Source organism: Ranitomeya variabilis, chromosome 4 (genome assembly GCF_051348905.1).
Source record: "Ranitomeya variabilis isolate aRanVar5 chromosome 4, aRanVar5.hap1, whole genome shotgun sequence".
Lineage (NCBI taxonomy): Eukaryota > Metazoa > Chordata > Amphibia > Anura > Dendrobatidae > Ranitomeya > Ranitomeya variabilis.
This window is the reverse complement of record NC_135235.1, coordinates 477,137,798-477,154,560: the sequence shown is the minus strand read 5'-3', so window position 1 is coordinate 477,154,560 and position 16,763 is coordinate 477,137,798.

The following is a 16,763-nucleotide window of genomic DNA, read 5'->3' as shown; positions in this document are numbered from 1 at the left end:
AGCAGTAAAAATAAAAAATCATATTTTTTCACAAAAATGATCTTTTCGCCCCCAATTTTTTATTTTCCCAAGGGTAAGAGAAGAAATTAGACCACAAAAGTTGTTGTGCAATTTGTCCTGAATACGCTGATACCCCATATGTTGGGGTTAACGACTGTTTGGGCGCATGGCAGAGCTCGGAAGGGAAGGAGCGCGGTTTGACTTTTCAATGCAAAATTGACTGGAATTGAGATGGGACACCATGTCGCGTTTGGAGAGCCCCTGATGTGCCTAAACATTAAACCCCCCCACAAGTGACACCATTTTGGAAAGTAGAACCCCTAAGGAACTTATCTAGATGTGTTTTGAGAGCTTTGAACCCCCAAGTGTTTCACTACAGTTTATAACGCAGATCCGTGAAAATAAAAATTCCTTTTTTTTTTTCACAAAAATGATTTTTAGTCCCCAGTTTTGTATTTTCACAAGGGTAACAGGATAAATTGGACCCTAAAAGTTGTTGTCCAATTTGTCCTGAGTACGCTGATACCCCATATGTGGGGGGGAACCACTGTTTGGGCGCATGGCAGAGCTCGGAGGGGAAGGAGCGCCATTTGGAATGCAGACTTAGATGGATTGGTCTGCAGGCATCACGTTGCATTTGCAGAGCCCCTGATGTACCCAAACAGTAGAAACCCCCCACAAGTGACCCCATATTGGAAACTAGACCTCCCAAGGAACTTATCTAGATGTGTTGTGAGAACTTTGAACCCCCAAGTGTTTCACTACAGTTTACAACGCAGAGCCGTGAAAATAAAACTTTTTTTCCCACAAAAATGATTTTTAGCCCCCCAAATTTTTATTTTCCCAAGGATAACAAGAGAACTTTGACCCCAAAAGTTGTTGTCCAATTTGTCGCGAGTACGCTGATACCCCATATGTTGGGGTAAACCCCTGTTTGGGCGCACGGGAGAGCTCGGAAGGGAAGGAGCACTGTTTTACTTTTTCAACGCAGAATTGGCTGGAATTGAGATCGGACGCCATGTCGCGTTTGGAGAGCCCCTGATGTGCCTGAACAGTGGAAACTCCCCAATTCTACCTGAAACCCTAATCCAAACACAACCCTAATCCCAACGGTAACCCTAACCACACCCCTAACCCTGACACACCCCTAACTCTAATCCCAACCATAAATGTAATCCAAACCCTAACTTTAGCCCCAACCCTAACCCTAGCTTTAGCCCCAACCCTAACTTTAGCCCCAACCCTAACCCTAACTTTAGCTCCAACCCTAGCCCTAACCCTAGCCCTAATGGGAAAATGGAAATAAATACATTTTTTTAACTTTATTATTTTTCCCTAACTAAGGGGGTGATGAAGGGGGGTTTGATTTACTTTTATAGCGTTTTTTATATCGGATTGTTATGATTGGCAGCTGTCACACACTAAAAAACCCTTTTTATAGCAAAAAAGTTTTTGCATCTCCACATTTTGAGACCTATAATTTTTCCAAATTTTGGTCCACAGAGTCATGTGAGGTCTTGTTTTTTGCGGGACGAGTTGACGTTTTTATTGGTAACATTTTCGGACATGTGACAGTTTTTGATCACTTTTTATTCCGATTTTTGTGAGGCAGAATGACCAAAAACCAGCTATTCATGAATTTCTTTTGGGGGAGGCGTTTATACCGTTCCACGTTTGGTAAAATTGATAAAGCAGTTTTATTCTTCTGGTCAGTACGATTACAGCAATATCTCATTTATATCATTTTTTTATGTTTTGGCGCTTTTATACGATAAAAGTTATTTAATAGAAAAAATAATTATTTTGGCATCGCTTTATTCTGAGGACTATAACTTTTTTATTTTTTTGCTTATGATGCTGTATGGTGTCTCGTTTTTTGCGGGACAAGATGATGTTTTCAGCGGTACCATGGTTATTTATATCCGTCTTTTTGATCGCGTGTTATTCCACTTTTTGTTCGGCGGTATGATAACAAAGCGTTTTTTTGGCTCGTTTTTTTTTTTTTTTTTCTTACGGTGTTCACTGAAGGGGTTAACTAGGGGGACAGTTTTATAGGGTGGGTCATTACGGACGCGGCGATACTAAATATGTGTACTTTTATTGTTTTTTTTTGTTTTTTTTAGATAAAGAAATGTATTTATGGGAATAATATTTTTTTTTTCTTTATTTAGGAATTATTATTTCTCCTTCGCCTCATTGGGGGACACAGGACCATGGGTTATGCTGCTGTCACTAGGAGGCTGACACTAAGCTGAGACAAAAAAAGGTTAGCTCCTCCCCTGCAGTATACACCCTCATGCTGGCTTCCAGAGACCCAGTTCAAGCTTAGGAGGCACACTGTTTTTTAATTCTACCCGGACGAAGGGGGCGACGGATTCTTTCATGGTCCGATCTCCCCCGAACCAACAACAGGCGAGCACGGGAGTTTCACCTCACCGTATCCTCTCCTTCGACGGGGGAGCCACTGCCTGAGCTGACCTTTTTGGGGCGACGGTTTTTTTCCCAATAGGGCACCGATCTCCCCACTTTTGTCCAGACGAGCACTGGTGTTTTTACCTCCAGTACCCTCTTCTGCAGCCAGGCCTTTTTATTGCCGGACTGCCCTGTCCACCAGGTTTCACCCTCGGCTGTACAGAGGCACTAGTACCCGTGGCGTCCGTGCAGCACTCCCTGCATCACCACTGCATGCAGCTGATTCAGGTGGTGGACGGTTCCTCTCCACCCCCCTTTCTGGGGCTGGTGGATGGAGGCTTCCCAACACCTGCACCGTCCCTGTTTTTTTCTTCACCCCAGACACTCCTACCTCAGCCCCTGGTGCGCTGCTCCTTCAGGGTAAGTGTCTTGTGGAATGGGGGGGGGTGGCGCCGGCTCTGCGGTTCGGAGGGCTCCCCCTGTCTAGTGGCACTTTTTCCCTGGGGCCCCTTTTGTGATCCCGGCATCGGCGGCCGCGCTCCGGGCCGAAGCCGCAAATTTAGTCCCCGGCTTCGGCCTTGCCGGCCGGGATCTGGCGCTTCCCGATAGGCTCCGCCCCCTTTTTCGCGTCATCGCGCGGCTCCGCCCCCGGTCCTGGCGCTTCTCGCTGTGTGCGAGATCTCTTCCCCAGGTCACGGCGGCCATCTTGGATTCTCTGCACGCCGGCAGCTCCTGGTCTTCCAACCGCAGCGTCCTCCACGTGCAGCGCTGTGCACGCCAGCGGTCGCCTAATCCTCCTGCCGCCTCTCTCTCTCTTCTTCCTCTGTGGGACACAGGACCAGGGTAAGGAGACCGTCAGCTCTCTCCTGCAGCGTCGCCCTCGCTTCCTTAGGCTAGACCCTATCTGGCATCAGTGTACACCATGTCCCAGTCAAGGTCCAAAAAATCCTCTAAGGTGCATACGACCTTTTTTTCTGCGTGTACCACCTGCCAGGCCCCACTCCCTAGGCCTCAAAGCTCTCCCCTCTGCTCTGCCTGCGATGCTCCATGTGCCCAGGAGCCCTCCACCGCCACCGATTCCGGCGTTCCTAGTCCCCCCCCGTGGGCCGTTTCTCTTTCGCAGTCCGTGGATTTTTTAGCCAACGCCATCAAATCCATTCAAAATCCTCCCGGGGAACGAGGCAATCCGTTACAGGTGTTAAGAGACCCCTCCTCAGCAGGGGAATCGTCGGCAGGCAGGGGCCGCTCTCCATTTAAAGAGGCACGGTCATCCAGAAAATGGACCCGTACTACCTCTCCTGAACGTTCACCTCGCCACTCAGACTCTGGCGACTCCACCTCTCGCTCATCCTCTTTGGGGGCTCGCAGCGTTCACGACTCTGAACATGAGTCCGAGGTATCATGGGACCCGGAGGCTCCGGAGTTCAGAGCTACGGTTGACTCCCTCATTGTCGCAGTCAATCACGCGCTTAAGGTGGATGATGACTCTAATTCCACTCCGGAACACGCGGTCTCTTTTACCAGAACCAAGCGTTCCCACAAAACTTTTGCCTCTCACCCAGCTTTTCTGGATATAGTCAGACGTCACAGGGAGCGTCCAGATAAGCGTTTCTCGGGTAAGAAGGATCTGGTTTCAAAGTATCCCTTCTCAGCAGATCTCGTGAAAGACTGGACGGATCCCCCCATAGTTGATCCCCCGGTATCACGCTTGGCTTCCAAAACACTTCTTTCAGTCCCAGATGGAGCCTCAATTAAGAGTCCCTCTGAACGCCAGCTAGATTCTCTAGCTCGCTCGGTGTATGAAGCCTCAGGCTCTTCCCTGTCCCCCTCCTTCGCCGCGGCTTGGGTGACCAAGGCAATGGTTTCCTGGGCGGATGCTCTAGCGAAATCCATTCATGAACAGGACCTCCCGTCTGAGATGGCGGACCTGGCTAAACAGATAGCCATGGCTAGCGATTACGTGATGTACGCCTCCCTTGATGCAGCGAATTGCGCAGCATCGGCGGCTTCTAACGCCATCTCTATCAGGAGGGCTCTTTGGCTCAGAGAGTGGCGCGCAGATTCCTCCTCTAAAAGATCACTGATCTCTCTCCCTTTTCAAAGTGGGCGCCTTTTTGGCGAAAAGCTTGATCAGCTGATTTCCGACGCTACAGGGGGAAAGAGCAAGTTCCTTCCCCAACAGAGGCCCAAGGCGGCCTTCCAGCGCCAGCCTTACTTTCGTTTTCGGCCCTTTCGTACCAGCCCAGCCTGGTCCACTCCTACCGGTCTTCCCAGAGCAGACCGATCCGCCCGCACAGACAGAGACGCTCGTCCATCCTTCAGGCCGAATCCTTCCTGGCGAGGGAAGCCGAGGCAGTCCAGAACCAGAGGTTCGAGACCCCCCAGATTCCCGTCTCAATGACTCGGGAACGGCGCCAGTCGATACCACCAGAGTAGGAGGACGTCTTCTCCTTTTTCAGCAAGCCTGGCTCTCCGTCATTCACGACGAATGGGTCAGGGATCTGGTATCGTCTGGCTACAAAATAGAGTTCTCCTCGCCTCCTCCAACTCGGTTTTTCCCCTCCCGTCTCCCCAGCTCGGGAGCTCAGTCTCGCGCCCTCCTTTGCGCCATTCACTCCCTCCGCCAAAGCGGGGTCATTGTTCCGGTCCCGGAGCACGAGAGGTTCAAAGGTTTCTACTCAAACCTCTTCGTCGTGCCAAAGAAGGACGGAAAAGTGTGCCCCATTTTGGATCTGAAGCTCCTGAACAAGTGCGTAAGAGTACGGCACTTCAGGATGGAATCGCTCAGATCGGTCATCTCGTCGATGGAACGGGGGGAATTCCTGGCATCGATAGACATCAAGGATGCCTATCTTCACGTTCCGATATTCCCGCCTCATCAGAGGTTCCTCCGCTTTGCCGTTCGAGAGGACCACTTCCAGTTCACGGCCTTACCCTTCGGTCTTGCCACAGCGCCCAGGGTATTCACAAAGGTCATGGCGGCTGTCATGGCCATCCTTCATTCTCGAGGAGTCGTCGTGTTACCTTACTTAGACGATCTCCTCATAAAGGGCCCGTCGTTTCAGGCCTGCGAGTCAAGTGTCCACATTACCCTGGATTCTCTTTCGCGTCTGGGCTGGTTGATCAACTTGGACAAGTCCTCTCCCGTTCCTGCCCGTCGGATCTCCTTTCTGGGAATGATCCTGGACTCTTCAAGGGGTCTGGTCTTGCTTCCTCGGTCCAAGGCCCAAGCGCTTCAGCAGGGAGCCCGTACGCTCTGCCATCCTCGCCCGCGAACCATTCGGTTCGCCATGAAGATCCTGGGAAAGATGGTTGCAGCAATCGAAGCGGTCCCTTTCGCTCAACTCCATCTCCGCCCCTTGCAACAGGCTTTGCTGGGCAACTGGGACAGGAGCCTCCCATCCCTCGATCGCCCTTGTCCCCTGTCCCCGCGGGTCAGACAATCCCTCGTATGGTGGACCCTGGGTCAATCTCTTCTCCAGGGGAAGTCCTTCCTCCCTATCCGCTGGTTAGTGGTAACTACCGACGCCAGTCTTCTCGGCTTGGGAGCGGTGTTTCTTCACCACTCTGCCCAGGGCCGTTGGACAATTCAGGAATCCAGACTCCCCATCAACATCCTGGAGATTCGGGCTATCAGACTTGCCCTGAGTCGCTTTCACACCCTGCTCGCGGGTCACCCAATACGGGTCCAATCGGACAACGTCACGGCGGTGGCTTACATCAACCACCAGGGGGGTACCCGCAGCAGGGCGGCGATGCAGGAAGTCTCCCACATCCTTCGTTGGGCCGAAACCAACCATTCCATCATCTCTGCGGTGCACATTCCGGGAGTCGAGAACTGGGCGGCGGACTTCCTGAGCCGCCAGGGCCTTGCCTCGGGGGAGTGGGAACTCCACCCAGAGGTTTTTCGACAGATCTGTCTTCGCTGGGGGACCCCGGACGTGGATCTGATGGCGTCCAGATTGAACGCCAAGGTTCACAACTTCATTGCTCGTTCTCGGGATCCCCAGGCTATCGGAGTGGACGCGCTGATTTTCCCGTGGCATCAGTTTCAACTCCCATATGTGTTTCCTCCTCTTCCCTTACTGCCGAAGGTGATCCGAAAGATCAAGACGGAGGGGGTTCCGGTCATTCTAGTCGCCCCAGATTGGCCTCGCCGCGCTTGGTACGCGGAACTCGTTCAGCTCGTAGCCGACGTCCCCTGGCGGTTACCACACCGCCCAGACCTACTTCGCCAAGGTCCGATCTGCCACCAGAGCTCAGGGGCCCTACGTTTAACGGCGTGGCTGTTGAAACCTGGATTCTAACTCGTGCCGGTTTCTCCCAGCAGGTCATTTCCACCATGTTAAGTGCTCGAAAGGCGTCTTCCGCCTCCATTTACCACCGCGTCTGGAAATCTTTCTTTTCATGGTGCAGGCTCCGAGGGCTCCCTCCGCTCGTTTTCTCTATTCCTTGCACCTTAAGTTTCCTTCAGTCCGGTCTGGACTCCGGACTGGCTCTGAGTTCCCTCAAAGGCCAGATCTCAGCGTTATCCGTGCTCTTCCAGCGCAGGATCGCCGCCAACCTTCAAGTCAAGACCTTCATTCAGGGAGTCTCCCATGTGGTTCCTCCTTACAGGATGCCGTTAGAAACCTGGGATCTCAACTTGGTCCTGGGGGTTCTTCAAGAGCCTCCGTTCGAACCCCTTCAAGACGTTCCGCTCTCTGTCCTCTCATGGAAGGTTGCCTTCCTGGTAGCGGTGACGTCCATCAGAAGGGTTTCAGAGCTCGCCGCTTTGTCCTGCCGGGCACCGTTTCTGGCCTTTCATCAGGACAAAGTGGTCCTACGCCCTTCCCCGGCGTTTCTTCCGAAGGTGGTCTCATCTTTCCATCTTAACGAGGACATCATCCTTCCTTCTTTTTGTCCGCAGCCCAAGCATAGGGTCGAGAAGGCTCTCCATACTTTGGACGTGGTACGGGCCCTCAGGAGGTACATTTCCAGAACGGCTCATTTCAGGAAATCGGACGCCCTTTTCGTGCTCCCAGAGGGTCACAGAAAGGGTTTGGCTGCGTCTAAATCCACGATAGCCAGATGGATCCGATCTGCTATCCAGGAATCCTATCGGGTCAGAGGCAGTCCTATCCCGGCGGGGATTAGAGCTCATTCCACTCGGTCGATGGGTGCTTCCTGGGCCATCCGGCACCAGGCAACAGCGGAGCAGGTTTGCAAGGCCGCAACGTGGTCTAGCCTGCATACCTTCACAAAGCATTACAATGTCCACATTCACTCCTCTGCGGACGCGGCCCTTGGCAGGCGTATCCTGCAAGCGGCCGTTGCGCACCTGTAGTCAGATGGTACACGGTATTATTTGGTTGTATTGTTTCCCTCCCAGGGACTGCTTTGGGACGTCCCATGGTCCTGTGTCCCCCAATGAGGCGAAGGAGAAATAGGGATTTTTGTGTGTACTCACTGTAAAATCCTTTTCTCCGAGCCACTCATTGGGGGACACAGCACCCACCCTGGTAGCCTTACGGCTCGTTGCCTTTTTTCTTTTTGGTCTTTGACTGTTTGTTTGACATGTTATATGCTAATGTTATTTGTTATATTGTTGTTATTATCCTACTGCTTTTGCACTGAACTGGGTCTCTGGAAGCCAGCATGAGGGTGTATACTGCAGGGGAGGAGCTAACCTTTTTTTGTCTCAGCTTAGTGTCAGCCTCCTAGTGACAGCAGCATAACCCATGGTCCTGTGTCCCCCAATGAGTGGCTCGGAGAAAAGGATTTTACGGTGAGTACACACAAAAATCCCTATTTTTTTTTTACACATGTGGCAATTTTTTTTTTACTTTGTCCCAGGGGGGGACATCACAGATCGCTGATCTGACAGTTTGCACAGCACTCTGTCAGATCCGCGATCTGACATACAGCCGTGCAGGCTTACCAGCTCCTGCTGTGGACCCGGAAGTACTCCCTGCAGGACCCGGATGCAGCCCCGCGGCAATTTTGGATCCGGGGACTGCAGGGAGGAGACGCTCGGTACAAGGTGAGTACATCGCCTTGTACCGATCGTCTCAGGGAAGCACGCAGGGAGCCCCCTCCCTGCGCGATGCTTCCCTGTACTGCCGGTACACTGCGATCATGTTTGATCGCAGTGTGCTGGGGGTTAATGTGCCGGGGGCGGTCCGTGACCGCTCCTGGCACATAGTGCTGGATGTCAGCTGCGATAGTCAGCTGACACCCAGCCGCGGTCCCCCCGTGAGCGCGGCCGATCGCATATGACATACTATCTCGTCGGTGGTCATACGGGCCCACCCCACCTCGACGGGATAGTACGTCAGATGTCAGAAAGGGGTTAAAGACCAATCTTGCCCAAAAGAAACCAAAATGAAGACTTTAGGCACCCAGTATTATTAGGGTATGTGTCCACGTTCAGTTTTGCTTCAGGATTTGGTCAGGTAAAATCCTGACCAAATCTGCACCTGAGGTCACTGGCAGGTCACCTGCGTTGTCCTTGAGTTTTTTCTGCAATGTAAGGACATGCTGCATTCTTAAAAGATGCGCCGCATGTGAGTTTTCTCGGGTGTGCCGCATGCGTCTTTTACTGCATAGTGGAGACGGGATTTCATGAAATCCCCTCCACTATGCTGTAACATCTGGACGCTGCGTTTTTTATGCATGCTGCTCAACGCTGCGTCAAAAACTCAGCGTTTCCTGAACGTGGACACATACCCTAAGGGTACGTGTCCACGGTCAGGATGGCCGGCGGTATCGCCGGAGCGGCGAAGCCGCTCGGCGCTAAGCCCCGCCCCCTTTCTGGGACGCGATGATGCCGGATGTGTTAACTGTACACATCCGGGATCATCGCACTCTCGCATAGCGCCCTGTGATATTACTTACGGTGACGCAGCGTCGCCGCAGGTAGCATGGACATGCTGCGATCTGAAAAGACGCGCAGCATGTCCGGAGTCGCAGGGAAGTCGGATGCGTGTTTCCACGCATAGTGGACACGGGATTTCATAAAATCCCCTCCACTATGCTGGAACATCTGGACGCTGCGTGTTTGACGCTGCAGCTCTGCGCAGCGTCAAACAAGCAGCGTTTACTGACCGTGGACACATACCCTAAGGCTACTTTCACACTAGCGTCGGGCCGACGTTCCCGACGCTAGCGTTGTCTCCGCCGCACAACGGGGGCAGCGGATGCATTTTTCCAGCGCATCCGCTGCCCCATTGTGAAGTGCGGGGAGGTGGGGGCGGAGTTCCGGCCGCGCATGCGCGGTCGGAAAAAGCGGACTGTCGTGAGCAAAAAACGTTACATGTAGCGTTTTTTGCTCCCGACGGTCCGCCACTGCACGACGCATCCGTCGCACGACGGGTGCGACGTGTGGCAATCCGTCACAATGCGTCGCTTAATGTTAATCAATGGTGAAAAAACAGCAAAACGACGCATTGTGACGGAATGCAGTTAACGCTAGTGTGAAAGTAGCCTTAGTGTTTGCTCTTGTGATAATGCACAGCCACTCTTAGGGAAAATTCACACTGTGTTTTTTCAGCAGCAACATTTTTTTACCGCTGGTCACAGTTGCTTGCTAATGCGCTGTCAGCAGTATGACAGCGTGGGAAACGCAGCACTCTGACTGGCGTTAAGAACATACTGCCGATAAGAGACAGTGTTACTTGTGCTGTCATACAGGTCCGGGTTCGAGTTTGGGTACTGTTCTGGTACTCAATCCAAACTTTTTTTAAATGTTAGGCCAAGCCCAACACAGCCAAACATCCATGGGTTCACCCATCACTAGTTGTGACATCACCTATTGTGAATAGTGGATCCTTTTTCAGATTTATGTAGAAGTGTTCTCCTGCCTGTGAGCAGGAGCCTCCTGAAAGGACAGAAAGTATGACTAACAAAAACCCTAGTGGCCAGTGTGAAATTTGCAAGATACCAAAATTAGTTTTTTAATAAATATAAGGATGTGAAAAAAGGAAAAACATTGCTAAATATAAAAAATAGCTCAAAAACCTGAAGAGGACTTTCTATTACGTGTGTTCCTTGAGATTTAGGGACTTTAAAAGAGAGTGACTTGCGTTAATTAATTTTATTTGTATAGATTCCAGTTTCTGTACAATTCCCATTAGTAAAATGCGCTCCATTATTGACAATGCCATCCAGTATAGTTAGGTCCAGAAATATTTGGACAGTGACTGAATCTTTGTGATTTGGTAGTAATTGGACAAATTTTTATCATACATTTTTTTTTTTAATACTTAGTAGAAAATCCTTTGCAGGCAATGACTGCCTGAAGTCTGGTAGCCACGGACGTCACCAAACGCTGTTTCCTTCTTTGTGATTGTTTTGCCAGGCCTTTACTGTAGTAGACCTCAGTTGTTTCTTGTTTCTGGGTCTTTCTACCTTAAGTTTTGTCTTAAGCATGTGAAATCCATGCTCGATGGGGTTGAGATCTGCTGATTGACTTTGCCATTGCAGAATATTCCACTTTTTTGCCTTAAACACCAGGGTTGTGTTGGTAGTATGTTTTTGGGTCATTGTCCATTTGTACTGTCAAGCGCCGTCCAATCAACCTTACTGCATGTGGTTGCATCTGAGCAGAAGTATTGCCCTGTAAACTTCAGAATTCATCCCGCTGCTTCTGTGTTCAGTCACATCATCAATAAACACCCAGTGAAGTGACCAGTAAAGTGACCCAGTGCCATTGGAAGCAATGCATGACCATGCCATCATACAACCTCTACCATGTTTTACAGAGGATGTAGTGTACTTTAGATCATGAGCCGTTCCAAGCCTTCTCCATACTTTCTTCTTCCCATCATCCTTATACAGGTTGATCTTGGTTTCATCTGTCCAAGGAATGCTTTAACAGAACTTGGCTAGCTTCTTTAGATGATTTTTGGCACAGTCTTCTCTGGCCTTTTTATTTTTAAGGCTGATTAGTGGCTTAGTATCTTGTGGTGAACCCAGTGTATTTGCTCTCATCAAGTTGTCTTTTATGGTAGACTTAGATACTGAAACACCTACATCCTGGAGAGTGTTCTTCACTTGGGTGGGTGTTGTGAAGGAGTTTTTATTCTCAAAGGAAAGGATTTTGCGATCATTCACCACTGTTGTCTTCCTTGGACATCCAGGCCTTTGAGTTCCCAAGCTCACCAGTGCGCTCTTTTTTTGCAGAATGTACCAAACTGTTTGTTTGGCCACTCCTAACATTTCTGCTACCTCTGATGGAGTTCTTCTTTCTATTCAACCTAATGATGGACTGTTTCTCTTGAACTTAGAGCTACTTTGTCTGCATGTTGTGGGATCACAGAAACCGCTTCCAAATTCAAATGTCACTCCTGGAATCGACTTCAGACCTTTTACCTGCTTGATTGATGGAATAAATACAAACAGACACACCTATGAGCCTGCACACATATATATGTATAAATAAAAGATATAAAATACAACAATGTATAGTGATTGTCCAAGGTGCTCTGTGGAGGGGAGTGGAGACCACTCAAGATAGGAGAACAAGAAGAGAAACTCTGAAACAGTGGACTATCCTAAAATATGGACTAGAAATGTTCAAATAAAATTGCCTTTTTTTACCAGATAGTGGCAAACCGTACTACTGCATAAAAACATATCCACGTATCAGGACAGAATATATAATAAAATTAAAATAAATATACAGTCATTTATGTGGATTCAATGTAAAAAATAGCGGACCAAAATGGAAAAAAGATTAAATAAAAGGTATTTCGGGTTACAGATCACAATATAGAAAAATGTAAAAAGCATATGTGATTACATAAAACAGCTCCAAAAGAAAAAAGTGTAAGGCTGTGTGCACACGATGCGGAATTTGTGCGGATCCGCAGCGGATTTTTCCACACAGAAACGTTGCAGTTCCGCACAGTGATTTACAGTACAATGTAAATCAATAGGGAGAAAAAAAAGCTGTGCTAATGGTGCGGAAAAATCTGCACTGAATCCGCTGCGGATTGAAAATAAGTGCATGTCACTTCTTTTGTGCGGAACTGCAGCGTTTCTGCACCCTTCCATTATAGAATTCCGCAGTGGTAAAAATCGCAGAAAATCCGCATTAATTCCGCATCAAAACCGCACAAAATCCACAGCAAATCCGCACTTGCGGTTTCTGCCAGGAGATGCGGATTTTGTGCAGAAAATTCTGCACCCCAATCCGCAACGTGTGCACATAGCCTAAGAGGAAAAATTCATAAAAAATATATATACAGTATAAGCCGAGACCCCTGGTTTTGCCACAAAAAACTGGGAAAACTTAATGACTCGACTATAAGCCTAGGTTGAGAAATGCAGCAGCTACCGGTAAATTTCAAAAATAAAAATAGATACCAATAAAAGTAAAATTAATTGAGACATCAGTAGGTTAAGTGTTTTTGAATATCCATATTGACTCAGGAGCCCATAAAGTTCATGATGGGCCCCATAAGATACTCCATAATAAAATATGCCCCATATAATGCTCCATAAAGTTTGATGGGCCCCATAAGATGCTTCATACAAAAATATGCCCCCATATAATGCTGCATAAAGATTATGGCCCCATAAGATGCTCCGTAGAAAATGTGCCCCATAAAATTATGCACAAAGGTTGATTATGGCCCCATAAGATGCTCCATAGAAACATTTGCCCCATATAATACTGCACAAAGGTTGATTATGGCCCCATAAGATGCTCCATAGAAACATTTGCCCCATATGCTGCTGCGATTAAAAAAAAAAATGACATACTCGCCTCTAGTCCTAAGCAGGCAGGGACATCGGCACTTGCGATATTCACCTGTCCCTGTTCCACCGCGCACACTAAACACGTCATCGCGCCCTCTGACCTGAATGTCACAGCCAGAGGATGCGGAAGACGGAGCAGCGCACGGCGGTGGAACGGGGACAGGTGAATATCGCAATGCTCACCCTCCCCAGTTATACTCACCCTCCCGGTGCGGTCCCTGGCAGCTTCTCCGATGCGATGGTCTCTGACGCCGGCAGCTTTTCCTGTGTTCAGCGGTCACTGGTACCACTCATTAAAGTAATGAATATGATCTCCACCCCTATGGGAGTGGAGTTGCGCTCATATTCATTACTGTAATGAGCGGTACCACGTGACCGCTGAACACAGAAAGAGCTGCGGACGCTGGAGAAGCAGGAACATGCAGAGACGCACCGGGAGCAGGTGAGTATGATTTGACAGCTGCCCCTCCCCTGCCATCCCCCTGGGACAATGACTCAAGCCGAGAGGGGCACTTTCAGCCTAAAAAAATAGGCTGAAAATCTCGGCTTATACTTGAGTATATACGGTAAGCAAGTGTGGGACAAATCAGTGAATCAATTACAAGAAAATTAAATTAAATCAACCAAAATTATTATATATATAAGAAGCTCATTGTGAGCTGAAACGTTGTCTGAACATGTGGGTAAATTAAACCCTGCACGTTTTTACACTGAATAATGGAGTGCTGCCTCTTTTTTTAACATATATATATGAGTCGAGCCTGAGTGATAGTGTGGGTACAGTGACAGGCTCACTAGATGGGTTGGCTGGTGTTGATATAGAAACCGCAGGAGCCTCTACCCCTTTAGGAGAAAGACCCGGAGGGGTGGAAGAAAGAAACAACGGAGAACAAAGAAAACAACGGAAACGGAGGCATGTGGCTTGGACAAAGAAATATTAACTGTCCCATTGGAAGAGACGGTACTCAATTTGACGGACCATGTGTTGACCCCGGATCATTTGTCTCTGTTGGCGAAAGGTTTGAACTACAGTATTCCAGAAGATTTTGATCTGACTGAATTCAAGATAGATTTATTCAAATCCATCAGAAAAATACATCTTTTTAAGAATTTTGGCAATAAAGGTGTTACCGTTAATGTGTTAGAAGGAGAGAGTCCTTGTAAGATTGGCCCTTTAGGTTTCATGGCTGGTACGGGTGCATTAGCCGACATGAGGGAGGAGGCAGAATTATTGCTAGGGTTGACAGAAGATTTAAATAAAGGTAAACCTGAAGAGGCTTTAGATATATTACCCTTCAAAGGAGGAGTACCCTCTAGGTTTATGCCCACTGTCTCACCTGGTAATATGATAGATTTATTTGAAGCACAAGTCATAAAAGATGTCGAGGCATTGGTATATCATAAAGCCTCCAATAACATCACGATAAAAGAGGAAAAAGCCCTACAGGAGATTAGATCGTGGGAAGATACTATAGTGAGGGCTGCGGATAAAGGGGGGAAAATTGTTTTACTCCCTAGAGCCTTTTATATTAACGAAGCCAAGAGACAATTATCAGATAGCAGCGTCTATAAGTTACTTCCCAGAAATCCGCTGCAGAAGTTCAAGGGCGAGTTGAGGTCTTATTTGAGGAGGTATGTTGAGCTAGGAACAATTTCGCAGAAGAAAGCCGAAAGGTTGCTACCGGGGTTCCCCACCAGGCCCCATTGGTACCACATCCCGAAGGTACATAAGTCCATCACGTCCCCCCCCCGGACGCCCCATTGTATCTGGGATAGGTTCGCTCACTGAGCCCCTATCCCAGTACGTGGATTGGTTATTACGTCCTTTGTTGAAAAATATCCCTTCTTATTTAAAAGATACCAATTCTTTTTTGAAAAGTATACAAAATTTTGATTGGCAGGAGGGTTTCTCTTTGGCGTCGATAGACGTCGAAAGTCTTTATACTAGGATTCCACAGGCAGCCGGGGTTGACACTATTAGAACCATACTTAGTACCACGAACAAAAGTAATAACTTTATTAATTTTATTTGTGAAGGACTAAATTTTGTATTGACCCACAATACCTTTACTTTTCTGGATGAATGGTACTTGCAACAAGAGGGGACTGCGATGGGGACCCCGGTAGCTTGTACTTTTGCGAATTTGTTCCTTGGATTTTTTGAGGAGAAATATGTATACTCAGATGAGAATATCTTTTTACAACATATCAAATATTTCCGTAGATATGTCGACGACATTGTCATCATTTGGGATGGTCCCAAAGGAAAGTTCGATGACTTTGTGCTGTATTTAAATCAGACTAACAGTTTAAATATGTCCTTCACGTCAGTTTTTTGGGGGGAACGGCTGGAGTTTTTAGATGTCTTGGTAGAAGTTAAAGAAGGAAAGGTGTGTACTTCTCTTTTCCGTAAACCTATAGCAGCTAATACATTAATGCACTTTAACAGCTATCATCCCATGCACACTAAACGAGCAGTGCCGTACAGCCAATTTTTGAGAACGAGTAGGGTGAACAATACTGAGGAAGGATTCTCTCGACAGGTTGAGGAGATGAGGGTCAGATTTAGAAACCGAGGCTATCCAGAAAATATGTTAACTTCTACTTTGGATAGAGTTAAAAATGAAAGGACACAAGAATTTCTTAGGAAACCGTGTCGTCGGACACAGGAGAGTGACAAGAGATTTAACTTTTGCTTTAAATATAGCAATATGGACCGACAAATTAGACTAGCCATAAAAAAGAATTGGCACCTCCTGGAACGAGATAAAGAGTTAACTGAAGTGGCACTGAGAGGCCCTTTAATAGCGAACAGGAGAAGTGCTAGGCTACGGGACAGATTGGTGAGAAATCGAGCGGTCAAACCTAGTACTAACTGGTTAAAAGGGGTGTCCCCCAAGGGTAATTTCAGGTGCGGCCATTGCTCGTACTGTCCCCAACACCTTACAGATCGACAACTTCGTTTAGGTGCTGTGTCACATGTAGTTTACGATTTCATCACCTGTAAGACCACCCACGTAGTTTATATTCTTTTTTGTCCTTGTAGGCGATTCTACATCGGCAAAACGATCCGTCCTATGTATGTACGCTTCCGAGAGCATTGTAGCGACAGGAAAGGGAGTCCCGCGGTTTATCACACACATGAGAGAAAGACATGAGGGTAGGACAGATTGTCTTACCTTTGCTGGCATAGAAAGAGTTGTGTTACCGATCCAGGGTGGTGATTTAGACAATCTGCTCTTGAGGTGTGAGGCCAGGTGGATCCTGCGCAGCAATGCTATGGGTCCGCTTGGCTTCAACGACAGAGTCGATATGTCTATTTTCCTGTAGGTGGCGTATGAATACCCTGTTTAGTAAAATGAACACGATTGGCTGTTAAAGAGCGGGATTTTTGAGTTTGGTTTTGATAAATTTCGAGTAGCGTAGTATGCCCCGCATTAGTATGTACTCCTTCAACTGTGTTTTTTGTATTTTATAATTGTTTTTAAATGCTTTTAACATGTGCTTATTGTATCGTTTGGTTTGTGGCAGGGACTGAGTAGCGAGGTGTGTCCAGGCTGGTGCACTATATCAGCTCCTGATCCTGAACGCAAATCGACCCGTAGAAG